The 24,090-nt window shown below is 41.2% G+C and overlaps 1 protein-coding gene and 1 long non-coding RNA gene across 5 annotated transcripts in view; one reads left to right on the top strand and one right to left on the bottom strand.

Annotated features, from left to right (window-relative positions):
- The window catches only part of SPRYD3 (SPRY domain containing 3), a gene marked incomplete at its 5' end in the record, with an annotated part of 464,688 nt that overhangs the window by 180,930 nt on the left and 259,668 nt on the right, over nucleotides 1-24,090 (bottom strand).
- The window catches only part of LOC144892929 (uncharacterized), a 49,149-nt gene continuing 39,942 nt past the window's right edge, over nucleotides 14,884-24,090 (top strand). The window contains exon 1 of the long non-coding RNA XR_013624066.1: nucleotides 14,884-14,932. This is a non-coding gene — a long non-coding RNA (uncharacterized LOC144892929). The remainder of the gene's footprint in view (nucleotides 14,933-24,090) is intronic.

Genomic DNA, 24,090 nt, shown 5'->3' with positions numbered 1-24,090 from the left:
CTCCATTCCTCTTCCCTCAGATCGGCAGCCTGCAGCCTCCTCACTCTCTGCAGACCTGGACAAAATCACAGACTGGTCAAACAAGTGGAACATGTCTTTCAATCCTGACAAATCTCACACTCTCACTGTGTCTCTCAGAATAGACCGAATGGACAACCCTCCCAAATACTTTCTGAACAATCCTCTCCAAGAAGTTCTGTCACTCAAGCTTTTGGGTCTCACTATCTGCCATTATCTTTCCTGGGAAAACCACATTTCCAATCTGGCCTCCAAAGCCAGTCGCCGACTGGGCATCCTCCGTCGTGTGAATTCCTTCCTTGGCACACCTGAGCTCCTCACCACATACAAGGCTTTCATCCACAGCCCACTGTTCTCCCCTCTGGGCTGGTGCTCCTGACTCAAACCTAGCTCGGCTTCACGCTGTTGAAACCAAAGCTTTCAGAATCATTGGAATCTCCCGCGATGAAGCTAACTCCGAGGGCCTTTCACTCATTCACCGCAGGCAGGTAGGTGGTCTTTCTGTCTTTTACCGACTCCTATCCGGCCTTGCTCCCCCAGCTCTCTCTGTGCTCTGTCCCCCAAATATTCCTGCAGGTCGCACAAGATCTGCCAGCAACCCTCTTCTGGTGAAATTGCCAAAATCAAGACTCTCTGTTCACCTTCACTCCTTCCTTCCTCTTTACTCCCACCACTGGAAGAAACTCCCTCACTCTCTTCAATCCCACTCCTCCCTCCAGGTCTTTAAAACAGCTGTTCACCACCATCTCTTATCTTCCCCCATCCAAAACCTTGTTCTCTTCTACCCCCATTAACTCACCCCCAGATCCACTTTTATTGAAATACCGACTTCTTTCCTGGAAGTTCTAGCAGAGTCCATATGTTTTATACCTCTCCAACCCCTCCTCCCCTCCCACCCCCCGCCTTCCCATGCCTCCTGTCCCCAACGCTCTCCCTCTCACAGATCTTCCGATGTCCCTGTTCTCTGCTGTTGTACTTGTGTGCTTCCCTCTCTCCCCATCTTGTCTCCCGCTCCCTTTATTGTATGTTTTGTGTGTCCGTTTTTTTTTTCGTGATTGATGTTAGCTCTTGCACAAGCCTCGGTCTTGTATACAAAAAAACAAAAAAACCGGGGTCAATTTAAATAAATACAAAGAAAATTACGCCAAGGTCCCCCGTTGATGAAGTGATGTGAGTTGACAAAGTGGGAGACGCAGGAAACATGGAAGAGTCGATAATATTTGTGAGTGGGTTGGAGACACACCCATACACCAGATTAGAAGTTAGTCGTTCGTTTATTTTTCAAGATATTCCGCTCACAAGGTTCAGACGTATATGGTGGCGGCCATCTTGGATTTTGACGTGGTGACCCAATTTTCCATAGCGTTCTTCCTTATGCCTAGATACAGTCGCGCACCAGATTAGAAGTGAGTAGTTGGTTTATTTTTCAAGATATTCCGCTCACAAAGTTCAGACATACATGGCGGCGGCCATCTTGGATTTTGACGTGGCGACCCAATTTTCAATAGCATTCTTCCTTATGCCTAGATACATCCACACACCGGATTAGTAGTTAGTAGTTCATTTATTTTTCAAGATATTCCGCTCACAAGGTTCAACGCACGCACGCACACACGCACGCACGCGCGGACGCACACACGGAAGGAGGGGAAAACCATAGTCCCCCTTTCGCTCCACGGTGCGACGGGGACAACAAAAATAAATAGAGAAGATGGAATCAATAAAACTGACAAACCAAGTGGCCGACAGACACAAGTGGCGATGAGGGGGCACGTAAACATGTACAAGGAGAAAAGTAACCCACTATGGTGCCAAATATAAATACCGGGACTCACACAACAATGGGGAACAAACAATGGCTTGAACATGCAAGGCACAAGTTCATTCTTGGTTTGGTGTGGCCCTTGCAGGCTAATGCGGAACAGAGCTGGTGTGGCACAAAGTTGGTGCGGTACATGGCTGATATGGCGATGTGGAGACTCAGACAAACAAAAAAGAGGAGAGAGATGCTGCCTCTCCAAACTTACGGCTAACTTAAGTGCTCCGCTTTGTCATGGCTCTCGTCAACTCGAGCACAGCCTTCTTGCATGTCGGGTCCTTTACATTGGCCACCTGCAGTCTATGGGCATCACCATCTCCCGCACCTTCCCACCCTGTGGGACGGCCCCTCAGCAAAAGTGTTCTGCCCTCAACTAGGGATCCATCGGTCACCTCACCACCATGGCTTGTATTGCACACACCAAACATTCCATGCTGTCCCGTGTGCCTTTGATGTCTGTGCTGAAGTCTTCAGCCGGCCTCACTGACAGGGGGGTTTTTATACAACAAACTTGCTCCATACTGTCTTAAAGTTAACTCACTGCCTCCCCAGTGCATGTTTTACAAAACAACTTACTCCGACAAGAGGAATCTAACCTATGCAGGCACATGATGCATTCTATTTTTACCAGAATCTAGCTATGGATCCCCCTCTCTCCTCGTAATAATATTGATGGAAATCGTGAAATTTATCTGCAATTACTAAAACGAATGATGTGTAAAAGTAATTTCTTGAATATATTTTCTTGCTTTTAATTCCTCAAATACATTATTGAAAGTTATTTCATTCTAAAAGCCAATGCGAAACAGAAGTGGGCCACAACTGGGGTAAGTAAATATTTGAACAAGATTCATTTAGGCATTACAAAAGTCACGGTCGGCTAACCGAAAAGATTGTCGTTGAGTGCAGGAGCGCTTAAAGAGAAGGAAGAGGGCGCAAAAGGACAGTAATGATGGCTAAATATAGCTTTGGAACAAAAAAAAAAAAGATTGAGATTAAATCAGTGGGCCACTTTAATCGGGATGTATCTTTTGTTCAACGATGTCAAAGAAAAGTTATTTTTGTCGTTAACATCGCACCTGCAAACCTAGGATGTCTGCAAATGAGTGATGCAAAAAGTCAGTTCATACAATTTGTTACACTATTCTTTGAAAGAAAATTTATAAATAGAAAAGTAATTTTTGACACTTCAAAGGTATGATGGTCACTGGTCAGGTAGGACATCTTTCTCAGCAATATGGACTACAATCAGCTCACATTTGCCATTACAGTTAGATGCAGTGAATGCCCAAACTGTTTTTCAAAAGTTAGCTCAGAGCTGGCTGAAGAAAAGTCAGTAAACAACAGTTACTACTTATTGATAACAAAGATAAAGCTTGTTAACAAACAAAACAAAATAACAAATGGTTATGTTATTTCTTTTCAAAGATTGCCTCTTCCCTTTTTGACATTTGCAAAATTTAAATAGTCATACATTGATTATACTAGCGTGACTCGGCGCGCTCCGCGCGCCTCACCACACGTCGTTTCAGAGGGGAAGGCATCTTTGACCATTTCGGTGTCTTTTTGGTCTTCATGGTGTTTTGGGTCTTCAGGGCCATTTTGGTCTTCAGGGTCTTTTGCATCCTCTGGGCCTTTAAGGGTATTTTGGGTCTTTGAGGTGTTTTTGGGTCTTCAGGGTCTTTTGGGTCTTTGGTGTCTTCAGAGGCCTTTGGGGTATTTTGGGTCTTTGGGGTCTTTTGGGTCTTCGGGGTGTTTTGGGTTTTCGGGGTGTTTTGGGTATTCGGGGTGTTTTGGGTCTTCGGGGTGTTTTGGATCTTCGGGGTGTTTTGGGTCTTCAGGGTGTTTTGGGTATTTGGGGTGATTTGGGTCTTCGGGGTGTTTTGGGTCTTCTGGGTGTTTTGGGTCTTCTGGGTGTTTTGGGTCTTTGGGGTGTTTTGGGTCTTCGGGGTGTTTTGGGTCTTTGGGGTGTTTTGGGTCTTCGGGGTGTTTTGGGTCTTCGGGGTGTTTTGGGTCTTCGGGTGTTTTGGGTCTTTGGGTATTCAGGGTATGTTGGGTCTTTGGGGGTCTTCAGGGTATTTTGGGTCTTCAGGGGTCTTGGTGGTCTGAAGGGTCTTGGGGGAGTTAAAGGGTCGTCAAAGGTCTGAGGGGTCTCAGCAGTCTTAACGCAATTAACAGAGTTAATTAAGAGGGTGGTAATTTATTTTGAAGAAGAAGAAGACGTTTTCGTCGCATATAAACATACATACATAGCGGCATACATAACCATATACGTTTGCTGTATTATAATATAGATGATCAACCAAATTTGACTGAAAAAGCAATCAATATTCCAATTATAAATTTTGGAAATGTTCTCCGAGATGATCGTTTCAAAGATGATTCCGAACCCAAGTTATGAAAGCTCGTGTATACAAAATTATAATTTGATTAAATTATCATAAATACTGTATATAATGTATTAGGAAGACCAATTATAAACATCAGTCATTATTACCAAGCATTTCTGTGTTTCGAATAACAACAATAAATGGATCCTGGAAGGTGGTCTATTTTCACTCTAAAAATTTAAGCTTTTTTTTTTAATTTCGGTCCCATTATTCCCTCCAAAGCTTCAATACAGCTGTTCACAACTACCTTAGGTCACCCCATCCATACTCATGATCTCTTATACCCCCAAATTGCCTCATTCCCAAGCACTCCCCTTTTCCAGGTTTTTGTGATTTTTCCCCCCTCCTCCTCACCCCTTTTCATTTGTTAGTTGTCGGTTCGTTTGTTCCTTTTCTGTTTCATCTCCGCTTTCCGCTTCCTCTTCTTGCCACGTTTCATTCAGCTTGTGTGCAGCTTTGTTCACCCCCACATGTACTTCTCCCCCTCCCTTTGATCTCAGTCTCACTTCTACTTTGCTGTTAGTGTTCCCCATTTTCATTTCGTTCCTTTCCATTGTGTTCTAGCTCGTCCACGGGCCTCGGTCATGCATACAATTGTTTGTTTTTTTGTTTGTTTTTAAACGCAAACAATAAATGTCACAATTTTGACGACCAAAGTAAAAGGAAAAGATCAGCTGATCTCAGGACGAAACCAGCAGGATGCACAGGTGCTTCAGAAAAAATATAAATGTTCCATTTCATCAGTCTCAACTTCTAGAAAGACATTTGCAAATATTCACAACCCATCAAACAATGAAGACAGGTTTTTTTTGTAAAGTACAACACAAGCATGTCGACCTTTTTCTTTTCCCAACCAACATATCAATGGCGTACACATGAAGTCGATCTAACGGTTATTTCAATCACAGTGGTTACTCTACTTACATGAATGATTGCTATTCTACTTGCTGAAACCCTTCGTCGATGGACTCTCTAGTGGTGCCACAGAAATCGTTTACCAGCTTTTAGCCACCTATTATATATATCAAAAAGTGGCCCAACTCAATGAATAACAACCACCATTGGTTCACAATACAACAATCACCTTTCGAGCCAAAGCACCGAGGAAAATTTTCAATCAATTTCATCGGGGGTGCTTTTAATTTAAAAGCAAAACCACAAAGTGCTTTACAAAGAGAGACGACTATTATTTATTTAAGGACCTATCTCATTGGCCTGGAGACTAGGTGGCGACCTGGTGGCGACTCGAGTCTCCGCTAGTTGCGGAGACGTCTCCGCGACGTCTCCTGGAGACTAGCCGGGTCTCCGGGAAGTCGCGGGAAATTCAAACATGTTCGATTTTTTTTGGAGACTTTTTGGAGACAACTACCGGAGACATCGCGGAGACGTCGCCGCAACTGAGAAGACGTCTCGGAGACGTCGCCGCGACTGCTGGAGACGTCGCGGCGACGTCCCTGCGACTTTCGGGCGAATTGGTTGTCACCTTGTCTGGAGACGTCTCCGCGAGAGAGATGTCGCGGGAAACGACGTCTCCGAGACGTTGCGGACGTCGCCCTGGCGTCGCCTTGGTGAGGGCGCAAGCCATTTTTTGGTCTCCCGAGTCGCCCGAGTTGCCCGAGTTGCCGCGACTGATCAGTCGCAGCAGTCGCGGCGACGTCTCCGCCAATGAGATAGGCCCTTTAATAGCCACAATTATCTGTTTCCTTGTGGGATCTTTCATATCCACAAACTAATTCCAGCAGATGTATTCCACAGCTCATCACCATTCCAGAGGATGGCACATTTTGCAATGCAACATCCTATCCTGCCTGTGAAGCACCAATGTGACAGTAAATAGGTGGGTTGAGATTCAAACCCAGACGAGAGTTCCAAGGTGAGTGTGCTACCTCTGCACCATCCTGTCAGACACTTCACAAAAAGAGGGGTAACAAAAGTAAAAAATTAAGAAGAGGAAACTGCATGAACATGAAGTTTTAAGAGATGCAAAAACAAAAAAGGTGGAGGCTGTGAGAATACTAAAAGGCAGTGAATCCCACAGTTGAAGAGCATATCTGAAGAACGCTAAATCACCAAAAGTTTATTTTACCACTAATTGTCCCCCAAATTATAATATTGGGCGAGGTATTAGCACCTTCTGGTATGTCACACTGCCTACATGGCTTTCCTCCCTTTGGAATCCTTCATCTGGGGAACTTAATTGCGGTGGACATAGAATGCAAGTGCTAAGACATCATGCTCTCAGACTGGCATATTGTATCAGTGACACTCCTGGAGAGTTAACATGAAGTTCCAAATAACCACGAAACACACACGATTCCCCTTCCCCCCTAACTTTTGCCAACACTATTATTCAGCTCACGGTGGTGGACAATGACTCATTTGTCCTTCCCCAAACAAATGTTTTCACGAATACTCGACCACTTTAAAAATCCTGTTTCCTCAGATCTTAATTTTATATTTTCTCCTGTCGATTTTTTATTCACAATTATAGCTCAAAAAATAGTCAGGTAGATGGAAATGCACTGAAAAGGGACAGTGGGACAGAATGTGGACGTAACAAGCAAAGGGATATACATACAGGAGGATAGAGGATATCATGGAAGGAAAAATAAACCTGCAAATAGATGGACATAATTATGGGGGAGTTAATAATGGTAGAAAATATAATTGGCTGCAATGGAGGGTGACTTGAGGTTGTGGAGTACTGCCAACTTCAATCCCTGGAGAAAAGAGTTAGAGTTAATATAGTTATGAAGGTGGTTCCACAATTGGGAAAAGAGAGGAACAACGGAGAAAAGGTGATTAGTAAGCCCAGATGGAGTTTCACACAGAGAGCATTATTGGAAGAACATGTGCGATCTCGAGGAACTGGGATGGGACAGAGGGATGAAAGAGTGAAGAGAGCAAGATGCAAAGAGGGTTGGTAGAAAACAGAAAGACTATCAAGTCTGAAATGCAAGAGCAAACGGCTATATAATGCACCATTGTGGGAAATCCCAAATATCTTGAGAACTCTGGATTGCATAACTTCTACAAGAGACAACAATATTAGTGGTAGATATGAAGCAAGGTTAGTGGTAGTAGCTGATATCTAGCATTTATGGGGGAGTTAATAGGGGAGTTTATGGGGGAGTTGCTAGAGTGAGATGTGCATGGAAGAAGTTTCGGGAACTGAGTGGCATGGTGATGAGGAGGGGAGTGTCGTTGAAGCTGAAGGGAAAGGTGTATGCTGCATGTGTGAGAAGTGTTATGATTTATGGGAGCGAGACATGGGTCATGAATGTAGACTGTAGAGCAGCAACGAAGGCTGGAAAGAGTGGAAATGCGAATGGTTCGGTGGATGTGCGGAGTATCGTTGAGAGAGAGGAAGACAAATGATGAATTGTGAAAGATGATGGGAATAGAGCCTGTGATTGATGCTGTGAAGAGGAACAGGTTGAGATGGTTTGGTCATGTGTTGAGGAAGGATGAAAGTGACTGATTGAGAAGAGTGATGGAAATGAATGTAGAAGGAAGTAGAGGACGGGGAAGACCGAGAAAGACTTGGCTAAAGATGGTGGAAGAAGAAATGCGGGCAAGGGGGTTAACCAGGGGAGATGCAGAAAATAGGGCAAGATGGAGAAGATTGTCATGGGGACCGCAAGGCTAACTCCCGCTCCAGCAGGGAAAATGGCCTTAAAATGCATGTTGTTGTGTTGTTGTATGGGGGAGTTAATAATGCCGTGCCAACCCGGCTGATATCTAGCATTTTGAGGTTATCGGCATCGCTGACATGGTCGATATTAAATAAATAAATAAAACTTTCCTTCTCTTGATGCCAGGCTGTTGGATGACCAAAGGGTTGCTGGTTTTCAGGATAAAAGATCAAGAATCGAAGGATTTGAAACTGGTTTTAACAACTAGTACATCAACTCTCCACGGATGTGGCACAAAGGGTCATGTTATCATCTCTGGGGTATATAGATTACAGTAGATCTAGGCTCAGGCCCGTTCATCTATGGTGGATGCGATAGGCACAGAATGCCAAAAGGATGTCGGCATGCCTTCAAATTTCTTTCAGCTTAGTGTTAAACAGCGGTAGTGAGTTTTTTAAAAGGTAATCATACTCGTTTGTGATTTATAATATTTTTTAATCTTCTGATACTTCCACAATGGTATTGGGGACAATATCGGATGTTGCAAAACCCGTTGGGGAGAAGGGGGATATTGTTTTGTAATAACATTAATATTATGCTATTAATGTTAAATGATCATTTCTGGTCACATGACAAGATCTGGTCACATGACAGGGGTATGCATTTAGTAACAATTACAGTTGCATATTTTACTAAAAGGAAATATGATAACCTTCTGTGGAACGTTTTGGGGTCCCAGCTGGTGTCATGCGGTAGGTAGGAGGTTTCAGAAATTCCTCAATACAATTATGATTTTGAAATGCGATCAACACTGACATTGCTCCCAAATCCAGAAGTGAAGAGATGACCACGATTCGCTGGGTTGATAATTTAATAGCAATATAATTGTGATTTGACATTATATTTTGATACAGTAATACTATAGCATTAATTTATGATTGGAATGATGAATTATGCTGTTTGGAATGAAAATAAAGAGATATTAAGTTTACAGCAGAATGAGGAAATGTTTTCAGTGTTTCCATCCGTGACATTCGCGGATTCCCCATTTGCAGTTTCGCCATCGACTGGATATAGCAACATTCAGAGTCTCTATATTAAAATCTATAATAAACTTCCATTTTTAAATCTGTAATCTCACTGTGTTGCATTTTCAGGTGGGTATGTATGGACTCTGTTTCAGTCAATCAGCATAAACAATGTTGATTGTTAAATAAACAAAGCTAATTCCGAGGGCTTTTCTCTCACTCACCAGCCACCACAGGCAGGTTGGTGGTCTTTCTGTCTTCTACCGACTCCTCTCCGGCCTTGCTCCCCCTGCTCTGTCTGTGCTCTGTCCCCCAAATATTCATGTAGGTCGCACAAGATCTGCCTGCAACCATCTTATGGTTAAACTGCAAAAATTAAGACTCTCTATTCACCTTCACTCTTTCATTCCTCTTTTCTCCCGCCTCTGAAACAAACTCCCTCACTCTCTTCAATCCCACTCCTCCCTCCAGGTCTTTAAAACAGCTGTTCACCACCATCTCTTATCTTCCCCCATCCAAAACCTTGATCTCTTCTACCCCCGTTAATTCACCCCAGATCCACTTTTTTGAAATATCGACTTCATTCCTGGAAGCCCAAGCAATGTCATTGTGTTTTATTTTTACCTCTCCCAACCCCCCCCCCCCCCTCTTCCCATGCCTCCTCCCCCCAAGCGCTCTCCCTCCCACAGATCTCCCAAAGTCCCTGCTCTCAAATGTTCTACTTTTGTGCTTTCTTCTCTTTCGCCAGCTTGTCTCCGCTCCCTCTATCATATGGTTTATGTGTCAGTTTGTCTTTTTGTGATCAATGTTAGCTCTTACACGAGCCTCGTTATTGTATCCAAAAAAAAAAAAAAATCCAATTGCTTCATTATCTCTTTTACATATATTCCATAGATCCTGAACAAGAAAAATATTGTCATGAATTTGATGAACCATAACACAAAACACTTGATCACAATGTATCAAATATTCGAAATAAGGGGATAAACGTCGTGCCAGTGCTTTCGCAAAAATCTTATAGTCAACTGATACAAGCGAAACAGACCGCCAACTCGTGATGAGTTGTGGATCTCCTTTCTTCGGAAGGAGCGTCACCACCGCTCTACGGCAGCTGAGAGGAAGTTCACCACCTTCAATGCTTTCTTCAAGGACCTCTAGCAAGCAAGGGCCTACAAGTGTCCAGAAAGTCCTATACAACTCCACTGGGAGGCCATCCAGACCTGGTGCTGTTCCCGTAGCCATAGACATCAGTGATTGTTCCAGCTCATGCAACGTCAATGGAGTTCCAAGATTGACTTTATGCTTGTCTCTCAACTGAGGCAGCTCCGTTGTAAAATGCTCCATTGCACACTCCTGCACTTCCTCATTAGAAAATAACTTTGTAAAGTGACCAGAAACAACCTTCTTTATCTGGCATTGTGACAAACTAATGTTTTCCTCTGGCCTCCTGAGGCATCCCATTTGCTTTTGTGGCACAGATTCTTTTTCCAGATTAAAAAAATACTTAGTAGGCACATCTATTTTGTATAAGCGATCCATCCTTAGTCTAATCATAGCACCCATGGCCTTATAATCCCCTCAATAAGACCCTCCCCCCCACCCCTCTTCAATTCCCCCCAAACGAGATGTTAGCTTAAAAACTAGGACAATTATACTGTGGTCTGAGAAACCCCCCGAGGGAATAATATCTGTTCTCAAAAGATCCTTCATCATCTGCCTATTAACATGAAACCTATCTAACCTCGCTAACGTGACAATGTTCCTTACACATCTACATTATGAAAACCCGCACTCTTTAGAGTGCTGAACCTTCCATGTATCATCCAATAAAAACCTGACTCTGCTAAGGGCTTAGCTGACTCAGGGTGAGGTTCTGCAATCTTGCAATCCAACGCAGGGTTTAAATTGCAATCAAATTCCCCCCCCCCCCCCCCCCCAATCACAACAAAATCATGGGACCCAATATTCCTTAAAATCCCAGTCAATTCCAACAAGTCATTCCTCTCCTTGCTTTTACTTGGGGCATACACATTAATAAGAAAAAAAACTTTAGCTATCCAACACAAAGGACAAAGTGGCAAGGTATCCCTGCACAACCTCAGTGAACAAGACAGAGGTGGTTTGCAGAGCAGGCTGAAACAACAAACAACAACAACAGGCATTTTAAGGCCATTTTCCCTGCAAGAGCGGGGGTCAGCCTTGCGGTCCCCATGACAATGTTCTCCATTTTGCCCTATTTTCTGCATCTTCCCTTGTTAACCCCCTTGCCCGCATTTCTTCTTCGACCATCTTTAGCCAAGTCTTTCTCGGTCTTCCCCGTCCTCTACTTCCTTCTACTTTCATCCTTCCTCAACACATGACCAAACCATCTCAACCTGTTTCTCTTCACAGCATCCATCACAGGCTCTATTCCCATCATCTTTCGCAATTCATCATTTGTCTTCCTCTCTCTCAACGATACTCCACACATCCACCGAACCATTCGCATTTCCACCCTTTCCAGCCTTCGTTGCTGCTCTACATTCATTACCCATGTCTCACTCCCATAAATCATAACACTTCTCACACATGCAGCATACACCTTTCCCTTCAGCTTCAACGACACTCCCCTCCTCATCAGCATGCCACTCAGTTCCCGAAACTTCTTCCATGCACATCTCACTCGAGCAACTGTTGCCGAGTCTGATCCACCTTCTCCAATCAGCATGTCTCCTAGGTAACAAAATGTTTTCACACCTTCCAGCTTCACGCCATCTCCAAGATCCAACTCAACATTTCCTCCATCTGCAGCTCCCTCTGTGCACACCTTACACTTGAATGTAACTGCCACACTGGTTAATGACCCTCTCAAACCACTACATTTTTGATGAACCCACTCAGCGCACATTGTACATTGAATGGAATTCACTCCGACACCCTTCCTGCACACAGCACACGGCCACTTCCCAGTTCTTTCCACCTCACCACATGCTTTACCACTTGCCATCACCTTCGTTTTTCTGATATTCACCTTCAGACCTTTTGTCTCCATACATTCCTTCCACTTGTTCATCTTCTCCTTCAGTCCATACATACTTTCTGCAATCAACACCAGATCATCTGCATACAACAACTCCCACGGTAAACCCTACTTTACGTTCTGAGCCAGCACCTCCATCACAGCTACAAATAGTAGTGGACTTAGTACCGACCCCTGATGCACTCCCACCTTCACCTCAAACTCACCACTGTTCCCGTCCTTCGTCCTTACAGCTGTGCGCGCTCTTTTGTACATTGCCATCACTACTCAGATCAACCATTCCTCCACTCCTAACTTCCTCAATGCCCATGTCACTACTTCACGTGGAACCCTATCGAATGCTTTCTCCAGATCAACAAACCCAAGAAACAACTTCTTCCTCTTCTCCATATACTTCTCCTGCAACTGCCTCACAATAAAAAGCGCGCTGTCGTTCCTCTTCCTGGAATAAATCCAAACTGCATTTCGTCAATCTTCACTTTCTTCCTTATCCTCCTCTCCAACACCCTTTCCAATACCTTCATTCCATGCTCCAATAACTTTATCGCTCGATGCGAGCCACAGTCCAGAGGGTCACCTTTCCCCTTGTATAGAGGGACGAGGGTACTCAGTTCCCAATCCACTGGAATGCGGCCTTCTTTCACCACCAGATTGCAGATCTCTGTCATTCTCTTCACACCCCAATTTCCCGCAGGATGAAAAAAGAAAGCAATTCCTGCAGTAATGGAATCTTTATCGCCAAAGAAAAGTTGTCCTTTCAGTAGCTGCCTCCTATCGGCATGAGAATTCAGGGTACTGTGAGTTTCCTGAAGCACGACAATCCCCAGCTTCAATCTCTTTACCAAGGATGTAACCTGGAGGTTACACCCTAAGGCTACACCTCCATTAATATTTATACTCCCAAAACACACATCAGCCATGAGTATGGAGGAGTTAGGACTTCAAATCTTTCTGGGTTTTCTTTCAATAATTCTGGGTTTTTTTAACCCATTTCTTCAACCGGAATTTATTTGTATCTGTAAAAACGGAGTCATCCGGACTCCGAGTGATTTCCTTGAGTAGATTTATAAGTCCCGGAAGGTCTTAAAAAAAACCCCTCAAATCAACATTCCGTTTATGATAGGAGTCTTTTAGAAAGGCCTTCATCTCATCATCCGAGGGGGTGACTTTCACCTCATCGGTCTGAAACGGCACTTCTTCTACATCATCAATTTCCAAGTCCTCTGAGGCTGAATCACCCTTACACCCCATGGTGTCACCAAATATCTCTACCTCTGAAACTAGAATCCCCTTGTTACTCTCCCCATTTTGCTTAATAAAACCTGTTGCAGGCCCACCGGGGGAGGGGTGGGGGATGGGGGAGGGGTTGAAGAACCGAATTTACATTTTTGCCACCTGACAGATTCTGACAACAGTGGTTCATCGACACAGGGAGGATGAAGAGCCACGTTAGTATCTCCGCTGCCTAACTTGGATCCAGGTAACAGTGGTTCACCCACACCGAGAGGTGGAGGAACCACAGTACCCTCTCCACTACCTGACAATGATTCAAGCACCAGAGGATCATTTACATGGGGGGCTATCCCAATTGCGTTGTCTACCTCCCCCCAACCACTTTCAACAACCTCACACTGTTCCTCACGATCTTTTACAACCGACCGCAAGTCATTCCCAAGAACCTTCGGACAACTCTCAATTGAGTTTATGTGCTCACTTGCTTGCATCATCTTTTTTCAGTTGGTCCATAGCACCACTGGGACCCTACTCATCTTGCAGAGCCTGTAGAGCAGCAAATCGATTCCCTCCACCAGGAATACTTCCCTCCTGCTCAGTGTTACAGGCTTTTTTTATGAGAGATTGGAAATGCATCTCTTATTTTTGACTTTTCTTTTTTAACCAAAGTGAACCCATTGTTTCCACTTTCATCCTGCTCTTCTGATGCAACATTGTTTACGTTTACAGGGGTCGGTTGAGGTGCCATGGAGGAAACACTTGGAATTTCATCTCTTACATTTCCCTCCACAGGAGGGACAGCTGCAGTGGGATTTTCGGCCTGTTCCTTATTTTTGGGACAAAACCGCTTCATATGCCCAAACCCACCACACAAAAAACACTTTAGTGAATCTGTGGTAGCATATACTTGGTGGTCGTGCCCGTCCTGAGTGAATTTTAACGTTAAATTCAACTCCTCATTCCCGTTCTTCAATGCCATGTAAACACTTCTCCTAAAGGACATCACGTGCTTTGCATCGCCCTGCTTGATTCCCAAAGGAATCATCAACATTTGTGAAACGATTGTTCCATACTTTGCCAATGCAGCAGTCATCAAGTCACCCTTCAGGAAGGGTGGGGCGTTAGAGATTGTTACCTCCCGAGCAGGAGTGTCTCGGGGGTACGCCATTAAAAACAGCCCCGAGTCTAAGACCAAGCCTTGCTCAACTACATGAGCGCAGCGACTAAATTGACATTTGCCCCGAAAACAATGACTCGTTTGCTCATTCATGACGTCGCACGGACATTTTCCATTGCGATCAAATTTCCAATACATAACACCACACTCTCCACGGCAATACCTTCCGGAGGAGTGCACACTACTCCATGCTTGCGAGTCAGATTCTCGAACGCAGCATAGCGATTTGCATGTGCCGCCGCCATTTCCTTGGTGAACGAACACACACAAACCAAACCCCCACCCACCGATCCTCGGCAGGAGAGGACAAAGAAAATTTAAATAAAAAAATTATATAAAGAAAAATAAAACTACCAAATAAACCATTTAAGCCTAATGGCAATAAAGCTCAAATAAGACTGTATAATATAAAGAAAACAATCGTTTTTCAAAAAAAGGAGGTGCATGGTAGGCCTCAAAAAGCCATCCGACACACCTTTCTTTCTATGAAATGATTAATGCTGCCTCTTTCGTCTAAACCACACACTGTGGGCTCTCTCTCGTCTCGAAAAGGAATGGGGAAGGGAAAATAATGAGGGAGAACAAACACGATGAATCGACACAAATAACGAAGGTAAGGAGGGAAACAAAAACGAAGGTTGAGGGAGTGGCGGGCTGGAGGGAAAAGGGAGAGAAGGCAAAAGGGAGGACAGATAATACGAGAAAAGAGGAACAAAGACGATAAACGAACTAAACACAGGAGAGAGAGAGAGAGAGCGAGAGAGAGCGAGAGAGAGCGAGAGCGAGAGAGAGCGAGAAAGAGAGAGAGAGAGCGAGAGAGAGAGAGAGAGCGAGAGAGAGAGCAAGAGAGAGAGCGAGAGAGAGCGAGAGAGAGCGAGAAAGAGAGAGAGAGAGCGAGAGAGAGCGAGAGAGAGCGAGAGAGAGCGAGAAAGAGAGCGAGAGAGAGTGAGAGAGAGCGAGAGAGAGAGAGAGCGAGAGAGAGCGAGAGAGAGCGAGAAAGAGAGCGAGAGAGAGCGAGAAAGAGAGAGAGAGCGAGAGAGAGCGAGAGAGAGCGAGAGAGAGCGAGAGCGAGAGAGAGAGAGAGAGAGAACGAAAAAGCTTAAAATTGTGAAATATTTTCCTGGGAGTTAATAATAGTTTTAGAGGAGATGGAGAAGGAATTACTTACGAAAGGAGAGATGCAGTCTCTGCCAGTCGATCTTAGTGGATAAGGAGACCCTGCGGTTACTCTCCAACGGCCAGAAAGATTTAGACCTTTGCAATAACGTGATCACCATGAGGACATGGGTGAGAATTGGCAAGCACTAACAGGGTGGGGGTGGGGTAGGGGAGGGGAGGGGAAAAGCTCTGGGTGTTGTTGAAATGTTAGGGTAAATGACCACAAGTGTGCATTTGCTGCAGATCAGGATTAGTTTGAGAATCCTGTGTTCAGTACTTTGCAATCACGCATCATGGCAAATATAGAGGGAAGATTGGTTTAAAAAAAAAAACGCCAAAAAAAACAACCACACACAAACAGCACTGCAAATGGTACATGGAGTGCAGGTTTGTGACCAAGCCAGGAAGGAAAGAGGAAGGGAAGAGAAGTAGATGGAAGGATATAAACTAATGGAAGAAAAAAGGTAGGTTAACAAAGACGATATTGACAGGGAGGATGGAGCATTTCATATCAACCTGTAGTCAGCGGGAGTTGCTATAGTATCCTGAGTATCATTTCTTTCTTTCCACTTCGGTCTCATGTACTTTTTTTCTGAGCATAATTTCTGCCGATATATCATAAGGTTATATTTATTTACCTTGTCAGCTGTACAATGACACTCATGTTAATATATTTAATCCAGGTGTGAAGGATAATGGAAAAGCAGAAGTCCAGGACACAAAGGATAAACAAACAATAAATGGGATGCAGAGTAAACAGGTGGTCAAGAATGTACAGAGGCAGTATTGCACAAGGAGAGTTGAAGTATGTGAAAGGGGGCAGTCTCAGTAGTGTTGTCCTTGCCATGAACCACTGTCAGCATATTTCGCCTTAATTTCATTGTCTGTTCATTTTTTCGTTATAGCTCATGCTACTTCCTGAGCATGTGATTTCCGCAAGAAAAAAGGTGAAAGTCAAATCCTTTGAAGGAATGACAGACAAAAAATACGAATATTTGATATGTTAAACAGGCCAAAAGAAAAGCGCAGCAATGAACTGTTGTCAGGCCTCATAAAGTGAACAAGCAGTAAAGCATCTGGAGAAGAAAAAGTGGAAATCAGTAAATACAAGGACAAAATGGTGAATCTACTGCACAGCTGAATCGGAGAAAGAAAATGGTGGAATTGAGTGTCCACGATTTGATGTTATATGGCAATTACGAATCGCAATCCGTTTGCATCGGACTACGAGTGTAAAATGAATGAATAAAAACATGCCGATTGAAAGGTACAAGATTCCCCCAAATCAAGAAGGAATTGTTGCACAAGAAACTCTGCTTTGCAGGCAGATTCCAGGGTTAAGCTTCAGGCGTAACCACAACACACTCAACCTCCCTGGCATAAAAGAACCCCTGGTATTGTCCGCCGAAGTGTCAGCAAGTATCCATAGCGCTGAGGTGGAGCAAATGCACACATTCCACAAACACTTCTGTCCATATTTTGCCTTCCATAAAGAAAACCGTGTGGTCGAGTGAGAATCATTGCAACAGTAAGTTCACCGGAGGATAGAAATGGAAACGACACAATTGGACTATAATGATGCACATATCACACTCAAGGGCTGGTGGGTGGTTGGGATGGGGGAGGAACGTGGGGTTGTGAAATGTTTAGCATCTCATATTAAAGGATAAGACATAATCATCATTGTTACAATCACACACAGGAGGTACACTTTCCAAAGAAGATGAGTGTGTGTGTGTCCGTGTGTGTGTGTGTCTGTGTCTCTGTGTGTGTGTGTGTGTGTGTGTGTGTGTGTGTATATATATATATATATGTGTGTATATATATATATATATATATATATATATATATATATATATATATATATATACATATATGTGTATATATATATATATATATATATATATATATATATATATATATATATATATATATATATATATATATATATATATATATATATATATACCTATATATTAATTATATATAATTATTATTATATATATTATATTATTATTAGATATTATTAGATACTAGGGCATGCCCGTACGTGGGTGCCCGTTCCTTGCCAAAAAAAAAAATAACGCAACCCGTACGCTCTACCCCGCCCGTACGCCCGTAAACAAAAAAAACAACGCTCTTCGCTTCCGCCCTTCGCTCTGACTGAATTGGGAGAAATAATGCGCATAAGAAATCGAGAAATTATTATTTTCTCCGGAAGAAATCGAATTACGAACCGTAATGGCGCACGCGCTCGGCTCGGCTCGCTCTCACATCGGCCACGCCTACGCAATAACGCGTTCTGTGATTGGCTGCCGGAAGTGCAGTCTTCACTGTCCGGAAGGTCGCAAATCGCAGTTACGATGAATCGCAAATTAGTTTTAATTAGTTTTAAAACATAGTTTAACGGCAACATAGTTTTCCAACGTGAAATAAATGAATACGCTCTCAAATGTGCCGTCCGAGGCAGAGTCTGTTCGCCACGTTCGGCACACGTGATAGCTCGCTGCTCTCTGATTGGTTGAATCGTTTTTTGGACATAGCTCGGTAACTACTTGTCCGATTAATATGAAACCTTGAAAAGGCACATCCTCGGGTCCCCAGCAATATACCTGGCAAGTTTAAAGTATATCGGACCCGTGGTTGTCGAGAAACAGCGGTCACAGACATACATACATACATACATACATACACACAGAGATTACTGGAATTATAGATAGATTATATATTATTATTATATATTATTATTGTATATAATTATATAAATTATATAATTACAATTAATATATGTATATATACCTATATATTAATTATATATAATTATTATATATAATTACTATTATATATATTATATTATTATTATATATTTTTAGATATTATATATTATTATTATTTATTATTATTATATATAATTATATAAATTATATAATTACAATTAATATATGTATATATACCTATATATTAATTATATATAATTATTATATATAGTTACTATTATATATATTATATTATTATTATATATTATTAGATATTATATATTATTATTATATATAATTATATAAATTATATAATTACAATTAATATATGTATATATACCTATATATTAATTATATATAATTATTATATATAATTACTATTATATATATTATATTATTATTATATATTATTAGATATTAGATATTATTATTATATATAATTATATAAATTATATAATTACAATTTATATATATATATATATTATTTATATATATATATATATATATATATATATATATATATATATATATATATATATATATACATGTATATATATATATATATATATGTATATATATATATATATGTATATATATATATATATATATATATATATATATATATATATATATACAGTATATATATATATATATATATATATATATATATATATATATATATATATATATATAATATATGTATAATTTTTGTTTTCTCATTCCAAAGGTAATGACGTTTTGTAGAAAAAACAAAAGGATGAAAGACCCCATTGCCACAAAGCTATTTTTTCCCCATTCACCCTTATCCTCTGCAAATATAAACACAGCAGTCTTGTCTAAATACGTGAACTCTGTGTGTTCTCGCTCTTTCACGAGCCTCGATCTTGTATACAAAAAAAAAAAAAAAAAAAAAAAAAAAAACTCCAAGTGTTAATATTTAATCTCAAAAATTGTCCATTTTTGCCACAAAATGTATATGGATGTTTTTTAGCCATTCAGTTTGGCCAAAGCGTCTTCCTCCACTCAGCACTACACACAATGGAGCAATTGCAGAGGAATGAGTGCAAGATCCCAAAATGGTTTGTGAAATATTTCAAGCAAGGACTTCTGCCCTTCAGCCACCAGTGATGTGATGCTACCCAGTACCCACGGTACATGATGCAAAACCAGGAGTGCACACACATACTTGTTTTTTTGCCAGAGCAAACAAAATAATTCCAGGCCTGATTGGGAACGTCTTCACAAACAGTGCAACGGATTCAGCAACAATAGTAAAAAAAAAAAAACTCCCGAACGAACGTAGATCAAGATTCACTGGCAGTTCAAACGTGCACCCACGTGATGCTACTTTTACGAGAGAGACAACTGGAATTTCCACTGACCTATCCAACGTTGCTCATTGGTGCATTGCAAAGGGCTTGTAGCCAAGGCCTACACAAAAGCCTCTCACAGCCTGCTCCCTACCCGTTCTTCTGGCTCTGTTGCTGCAGGTTGCCTGAAGGGCACTTGCTCAGTGACCATGGGTAAAGTTTAAAGCTGAAAAAGAATTTTTTGTGTTATAGAAGAAGAGGAAGAAAAAGAAACATCATTAAATGCTTGCGTTTGGCATCTGCTATTTTTATCTTGCTTATTGTCTAGGATTGAGGTAGTCACGTGACTTGCATGATGCATTCTCTGTGCAGTGAGTATGTCGCATTCCCAAAATGAAACTAAATACAATCATGTACATAAACCAGCAGAGAATATATTTAGTGCCGTTGAAAGAGGAAAAATAAATGATAAGAACTGAGCAGCAATCGGCCTCCACCTGCTGCCTCGCTCACAAATACACATCGGCGGAGCTGTGACCAAAAAAAAAGAAATCCTCGGTGTCCGACCTTTTGCTCGACAACATTCCACAGAGGAAATCTGAGTCAATATTAGTTTTACGATTCGTATCCAGCCGTTACAAGGGCACGGCCAAACCTGCCCAGCATTTCTCTGCATACCCACTGGATTAAAGTACTCGGTATTTTAAAACGTGGCATTCCATTCGCACACAAAACAACAGTAATGAATCCAAGTGAGGACTTATAATAGGTGTTAAAAATGCCGAGGCATTTATTGGGAGCAATACCCAGTTGCAGAATCCTGGAGCACTTGCCCATTGCCAACCGAGGCCATCAGACATTCGCGAAACGCATGAAATGTCATTCTTCAATGCAGAAAGTGATGCTCATGTCAGCTCGCACAATGAAATGAGCAGTGAAAACAGCACGAATGAAAATGAAGCATAAGCTGAAACAAACTAAGAAAACAAAGAATGTGTGAAAATATTTGCAACTTACAGCAATGCATTGATGCACGTGTGTTGGAAAATTATACAAGAATGCTGGGATGTGGACGCAGCACAGACATGGCAACCTGTATAGCTATTTCCTGTGAGCAATAAAGTTTTGCCAACATTGTGCAATCACTAATAATAAGAAATCTCGTATAAGAAAAAAAGCATAGTTGCTCAAAGCATAGTGTGCCTTTTATTTATCTACTCGAGTGTGTCCTTAGAAAGAGCATAAATAATTAAGGATTGGAATAAAGAAGATCAAGAAGTAGAACCCAACAAATTAATTTACAAAATCAAGAAGTAGAACCTAACAAATTAATTTGGCAAAAGTTAGGCAACTTGGATTTATAAAGTGTTAGGCAAGTTATAAAGTGTTAGGCAAGTTGCCAAAAGTTAGTCAACTTGGATTTATAAAGTGTTTTCACAACTACGATTTTTGTGACAGAGATGTTGAAATGCATTCACATCACACAAACGTAAATCGTAATAGAAATAACTAGAGCTTCCAGGGAAGAACAACTCAACTGAACTGACTGGACAACTTTAAAGTCCTAAATTATTGTGCTTTTCTTAAGAGCTGAAAAAAATATGCCCGCCTATGGCGGCCATTTTGTGACAGATCGGGTTGACATGCGATAGCAACCTACCTTGTGTGGCAAGAATCTCACACACCAAGTTTGATCAAAATGACATAAATATTTGTGGACGTTAGTCTTAACGTCGTTTCGGAGCTGAAAACAATATGGCGGCCTATGGTGGCCATTTTGTGACTGATCGGGTTGACATGCGATAGCAACCTACCTTGTGTGGCAAGAATCTCACACACCAAGTTTGATCAAAATCCATAAATATTTGTGGACGTTAGTTTTAATGTCGTTTCGGAGCTGAAAACAATATGGCGGCCTATGGCGGCCATTTTGTGACGGATCGGGTTGGAATGCAATAGCAAGCTACCTTGTGTGGTAAGGGTTAAACATTCTAAGTGTGATCAAAATTTGTTAATATTTGTGGACGCGAGAGTGTTAACGTCGTTTTCATGACCAAAAACAAAATGGTCGCCTAAGTCCGCCATTTTTCAACGGATCGGGCTGAAATTTAATACCAATCTGGTCCTTGGGGTAAGGATGCTGCATATCAAGTTTGATCGGAATCGGTTGATATTTGTGGATGCTGGAGTGTTAACGTCGAAAAGTTAACGGACGACAGATGACGACGACGGACGCAGGAGGGTTCAGTGTGTGATGAACCGTCCAGTTGAGTTAAAAATCATAATGTGAGAAAGAAAATGCGTCAATTTTCTTGGAAATAGGTTCACAGTAATGGAAACGTGCGCATTCGCTTCCTGTATTATTGATTACTTTATTTGTTCAGACGTTCTACCAAAATTGTACTCATGGAAATGCAACTCACAATAAAAGCTTGAAGAGGAGTGACTTAGGAGATTAAAAAGTAGATTCTGGAAAGATGGAATATTTGTGACTTTTTTCAAACTTCTCAATCGCAACTTTTAAGTTTACATATTTAAAGGAGTGTGTGTCATTCGTTTCTCCAACACAGCCGTATTGCCATCCACTGCAATTATATTTTTTGTTGCCATTGTATGTGCTAGGAAAGAGGGAGGGGGGGAGGGAATGGGTCTTGGGAATAATCATAAAGAGATATAAGCTACAAGGAAGTAAAATGAAATTTCGGTATTATTTGGGGTATGTTAAAAATCCCCTTCACGAAGAGCTAGCGAGCTATTGGCGGCACCCAAAACCAATTACAAATTCCTGCCGTAACTACTGCTCGGAAGGGCAATGGCAAACCACCCAGTACAACCGTTGCCAAGAAAATGCTTCAGCAGTGCTGGACCTGCCTTAAGGCAGTACACCAGAACACGAATTTAAAGGAAGAGACGCTCATGACACGCACATGCACAGAAATATGTTGGAAAAAGGAAAAAAAATCTGAGCATACAAATAAAAAAGAATGTGAATGGCAGAAATAATTTTTAATGTTGAAGGCTCCAGTGGCTGACTATATACTTGTAGTCTTCAAGGAGGCCAGGCCTTAAATAAAAGAGAAGAAAAGTGTATGATGAAAAGTGTATGATGAAAAGGGTATGATGAAAAGTGTATGATGAAAAGTGAACGATGAAAAGTGTGCGATGAAAAGTGTATGATGTAAAGTGAACGATGAAAAGTGTGCGATGAAAAGTGTATGATGAAAATTGCATGATGAAAAGTGTATGATGCAAAGTGCATGATGAAAAGTGTATGATGAAAAGTGTATGTTGAAAAGTGTATAATGAAAAGTGTATGATGAAAAGTGTATGATGAAAAGTGTACGATAAAAAGTGTATGATGAAAAGTGTACGATGAAAAGTGTACGATGAAAAGTGTACGATGAAAAGTGTACGATGAAAAGTGTACGATGAAAAGTGTTTGATGTAAAGTGTATGATGAATAGTGCATGATGAATAGTGTATGATGAAAAGTGCATGATGAAAAGTGTATGATGAAAAGTGTCCGATGAAATGTGTATGATGAAAAGTGTATGATGAAAAGTGTATGATGAAAAGTGCATGATGAAAAGTGTATGATGAAAAGTGTACGATGAAAAGTGCATGATGAAAAGTGTATGATGAAAAGTGTACGATGAAAAGTGCATGATGAAAAGTGTACGATGAAAAGTGCATGATGAAAAGTGTATGATGAAAAGTGTACGATGAAAAGTGTATGATGAAAAGTGTATGATGAAAAGTGTATGATGAAAAGTGCATGATGAAAAGTGTATGATGAAAAGTGTACGATGAAAAGTGCATGATGAAAAGTGTATGATGAAAAGTGTACGATGAAAAGTGCATGATGAAAAGTGTATGATGAAAAGTGCATGATGAAAAGTGTATGATGAAAAGTGTACGATGAAAAGTGTATGATGAAAAGTGTATGATGAAAAGTGTATGATGAAAAGTGTATGATGAAAAGTGTATGATGAAAAGTGTATGATGAAAAGTGTATGATGAAAAGTGTATGATGAAAAGTGTATGATGAAAAGTGTATGATGAAAAGTGTACGATGAAAAGTGCATGATGAAAAGTGTATGATGAAAAGTGTACGATGAAAAGTGCATGATGAAAAGTGTATGATGAAAAGTGCATGATGAAAAGTGCATGATGAAAAGTGTATGATGAAAAGTGTATGATGAAAAGTGTATGTTGAAAAGTGTATGATGAAAAGGGTATGATGAAAAGTGTATGATGAAAAGTGTATGATGAAAAGTGTATGATGAAAAGTGCATGATGAAAAGTGTACGATGAAAAGTGCATGATGAAAAGGGTATGATGAAAAGTGTATGATGAAAAGTGTATGATGAAAAGTGCATGATGAAAAGTGTATGATGAAAAGTGTATGATGAAAAGTGCATGATGAAAAGTGTACGATGAAAAGTGCATGATGAAAAGTGTATGATGAAAAGTGTATGATGAAAAGTGTACGATGAAAAGTGCATGATGAAAAGTGTATGATGAAAAGTGTATGATGAAAAGTGCAT

Source organism: Myxine glutinosa, chromosome 7 (genome assembly GCF_964187855.1).
Source record: "Myxine glutinosa chromosome 7, kmMyxGlut1.1, whole genome shotgun sequence".
In the NCBI taxonomy this organism is placed as follows: Eukaryota; Metazoa; Chordata; class Myxini; order Myxiniformes; family Myxinidae; genus Myxine; species Myxine glutinosa.
This window is presented reverse-complemented; position numbering and strand designations above follow the sequence as displayed.